At 46.3% G+C, this 3,943-nt stretch overlaps 3 non-coding genes across 3 annotated transcripts; 2 read left to right on the forward strand and 1 right to left on the reverse strand.

The window, feature by feature from the left end:
• Nucleotides 1-980: 980 nt before the first annotated feature.
• On the reverse strand, nucleotides 981-1,062 carry TRNAS-AGA (transfer RNA serine (anticodon AGA)). Its single transcript has one exon. It is a non-coding gene; the product is annotated as a tRNA-Ser (tRNA).
• Nucleotides 1,063-2,191: 1,129 nt separating this feature from the next.
• On the forward strand, nucleotides 2,192-2,265 carry TRNAT-AGU (transfer RNA threonine (anticodon AGU)). Its single transcript has one exon. It is a non-coding gene; the product is annotated as a tRNA-Thr (tRNA).
• Nucleotides 2,266-3,417: 1,152 nt separating this feature from the next.
• On the forward strand, nucleotides 3,418-3,488 carry TRNAG-GCC (transfer RNA glycine (anticodon GCC)). The gene has a single exon. It is a non-coding gene; the product is annotated as a tRNA-Gly (tRNA).
• The last annotated feature ends 455 nt before the right edge of the window (nucleotides 3,489-3,943 follow it).

Here is a 3,943-nt window from a genome sequence, read left to right on the forward strand (position 1 = left end):
GGGGTGGGTAAAATGAGTGCAGAATCCAAAATGTTGCTCCTGCCTTAGGGAAAATCGGTCAAACCCCCTTTCCTCTGAGTGACGCGCTATCTCTATCCTTGGGGTTAGACATGTCATCCCCACTGTTCTGTCCGGGGTTGTTATTGCCTTTTCCAGCCTGGTGCTATTAGGCAGCAAGTTCTTTGGGACACTGATGTATATACTGCCAGGGCTCAGGGTGCATGTGTCCCGCCTGAGGACTTGGTTTAAAGGGATTAATTACTGAAAGCAATTGAACGTGTGTTCAGCAACATGTTACAGCGTTGACATTGGGAGTGATCAGTGATGTGTAGAATGTCCCACATCAAACATATGCATCAACCTGGACAGGCCGAATCACCCACAGCGTCTCTTTATCCTTGCGCAGTCCAGCGGCACTACTTGTTGCGGGCACCACAACATGTGATCATATCTCACCAATTCTAATGCACTTCCACCGGTTCAACGTGTTCTAAACACTTCTAACTGGTTGGTATAATTGTGAAAGTCTTACACCTAGGCCAGCACCACTGGAATTATGTGGCAAACGTGGACCAAAGTATACAGCACGGTTTGCTAAATTATGCAGCAAGAAAGGACACGTTTTGCAACTTAATGCAGACAAATGTGTTGGAGTCTTATTTCGTTATTTGCACATTTTAACACACATTATGGTATTTGGGAAACAGTATCACCTCTTAGTGCGAGCTGGGCATCTAAATACAGCAATGCTCCACTGAAAGGGGAAGAGTTAAACGTAAAGGTCTACCACAGGGGGCACTTTTTAAAGTATGTTTGATTTGTTTGACCTAGAGTGTAAATATTGTTGCAATCATATTGTGCAGCAGATGGTGGTTTACATCACAGGAGTAGCAAAGACACAATTATGCGAAAATACAGCTATTTCCGAACCACATAATTAGTTTCCATGTCAAAATGTAATGCAATGAATAAAAGTAACGCGTAGTCGGCAGGATTCGAACCTGCGCGGGGAGACCCCAATGGATTTCTAGTCCATCGCCTTAACCACTCGGCCACGACTACCTCTGTCACCATTAATCCTGAACCGTGACGTAGCTGCAATGCGGTGCGCGCTCGTCCGTGATGAAAAAGAGGCGTAAATAATGATGAGCACAACACCTGGTTGCTGATGTTTGTACCAGGAACAGGGTGGTTGTTGCTTGAGCCTTGTAAAGTGCACCGCGGGCTCACAGCCGCCCTTTTGCTGTGAAACCCGCCTCTGCCATGTTTTCATGGTGTCTCTGTTTGGAAAGGGGAACCGCGACTAAAGGTGACGCTTTCTCTCCGAGAGTGGCGGTTCCTCTGCTTCTCGGTGAAGGAAAGAGCACATGTGATGTAGGCAGGGCCGGCGCTAGGCATGGGCAGTGTGGGCAGCTGCCCAGGGCCCCACACCAGTGTGTAACAGCCAGGCCACGGCCCAGGGGTCCTCTCCTGACCCCATCTCATCACTACCATGGTATAGCGGGGATAGACCTTGGGGTCGGGGGCCCTCATATTGGTCCAGTTACAAGGTGACACCTTTTACAGGTTTGTCCTGCAAACAGGCCTCCTGCCCTGCTGCCAATTCAGAGGCACCACAGGACGGCCACTGTCCGGCAGCAGGTTTAAACCTTTCTAATAAAAAGCAACTTTCACACATTCATCCCTTTATGAGCTGCTAAGAGATGGCTGACAGGTAGGGGCTTCAACCCAGGCGGGGTCTGTACAAAAAAGCTTCAGGACCAGGGTAATCTACTGAGAGGCAAACAGCCCTGAATGTGTAAGGTGTCTGCAAATTAGAGGGCCCTCGCACCTGGCGTTTCTGCCCAGGGCCCCCAAAATCCTAGAGCCGTCCCTGTATGTAGGCATCATGAAATTATCTGGCATATATTGGTGCCCTTTATAAGCGTTGCATTCTCGCTTAGTTTAACTTATGTATTGCACATTTCATCCACCAGTGTAAACTTTGCAAAATGAAAACAAATATGTACATATAACGATATACGTTTTTCATGACTCTCTTTGTAATTTTTCCATTCCTATAGCAGGTTTTCTTCTGCAATATCTTGTTAGTGGGAACTGGAAAATATCACAGCTTTAGCGACAGAAAAATATGCAACGAGTCTCCTTCACACCATGACAGGAGGCACAGTGCGGGCACGGAGCTGTAGGTGGCGCTGTGGCTTAGTTGGTTAAAGCGCCTGTCTAGTAAACCGGAGATCCTGAGTTCGAATCTCAGCAGTGCCTATATGTTTTACACAACCTCTTATTTTACTTTAAATTTGAGTTGAACCAAGGCCTCCTGCTTGGTGGGCTTGTACCTGCTTTATTTACCCTTTTACTTGGGCTTCCTGTGGGCGCAGTGGGCAACCTCAGTTCTTGAGGCGTCGCCCACTTTATAGTATCACTTTTTGTAAGCACATATAAATTGTTGAATAATACATTTGCAGAATTCTCATCTTGACCATTATACTTGGTTGTGAAATCAGACAGGAATCAGCTATACAATAAAGGTACTGCTCAGTACCACTGACCCCATTAGCTCACCATGATCGTTTAGTGGTTAGTTTGGCCGCAGCATCCACGGCTCGATTCCAAGTCATGGTATTGCGGGTGGCAATGTCATGGCAGTTAGGTTTGTTGATTTTGATATATTTGCCAGTGCTGATTTTGATATTCCATTGTTTTTTATTTTTTATTTTTAGGTGTACGTTCATTGAACGAACCTTAGTTTCTGACCCTCCACTCTCTCTTCTTGAAAGAAGCTGCACCAGTCGGGTCCACAGACCGTGGGTGGGGGTGGTTTGTGGCAGTGGATGGATGCTGGGGGTGGGGGTCGGGAACTTCCATCTTATACCTGCGTCAATCATTCTAAGCACCATTTTGGGTATTAATGTCCCCCAGTCTGCTGCATGTGATCTGTGTCTTCTCTACATGAAGGGCCGATGGTTCATTGGAGCTTGTCTCTGTTCACCACAGAAAGGATTGCCTTTCATCGCTGATGATGTCAGTTCTGTTACTTCTCATCATTTCCGGCATGGGTTCGGTTGTACTGTGTAGCATCGTTGTCTCTGTCAGGTTCAGGTAAAGCCCGGGTGGTTTAGCGTTGACTACAGCTAATGATTCAGCATTTGCAATAGACAAGTTTTATCATCTTCTGTGTCTCTGAGGTTCATATGTACTATGGAAGCATCTGTGGGTCACAGATAGAGGCCGTCATACTACATGGGAGCTTGATAGCTGCTCTCTTCATGTGAAGCATTGGTGCTGTACTGGAAGGGCCTGTGCTCATGTCAGCCTCATGCACAGACTCCGGTTAAGTACAAACTATATGTCATTTATAGCTACTCTGACCGTGAAAACTACATTAGCGAAACACGCGCAAAGTGAGCAGGCACAGCATTGGTGGTTCAGTGGTAGAATTCTCGCCTGCCACGCGGGAGGCCCGGGTTCGATTCCCGGCCAATGCAGCTAAGCTTTTGAATGCATCAATAATTAGTATTTTTGCCATAGAAGTTTAAAATAAATTCGGGGTTTTCTACATTATATGTAGGTTTGCGGTTTCTTTGAAAGGGGTATTGGCTGTATGAAATCATTCTTTCAGAGTAGGTTTCGGAGCAGTTATTAAAAAAATCCTCCCTTTAAGCCACGTGTCGGGTTTTACTGTGTGTAAAGCACAGTGCAGCAGCCACTCTGTTTGTGATTATCTACACCACTTCTCTCATGACTAAACTCATATTTTTAACAAAAGCAACAAAAGGATGCAGGTTTGTGCAAATGCGGGCTGATTCGGTGCACGTGCTTAGAAGAAACAATAAAGGGGACTCAAGGCGCTGAACCAGCAAGAGATCTGTCTGTCATTGGTGGACCCTCCCGAGTGACGTCTGCACCCCTCCTATGCTCAGTCTTAAAACTTACTTCTCTA

Source organism: Triturus cristatus, chromosome 12 (assembly GCF_964204655.1).
Source record: "Triturus cristatus chromosome 12, aTriCri1.1, whole genome shotgun sequence".
NCBI lineage: Eukaryota > Metazoa > Chordata > Amphibia > Caudata > Salamandridae > Triturus > Triturus cristatus.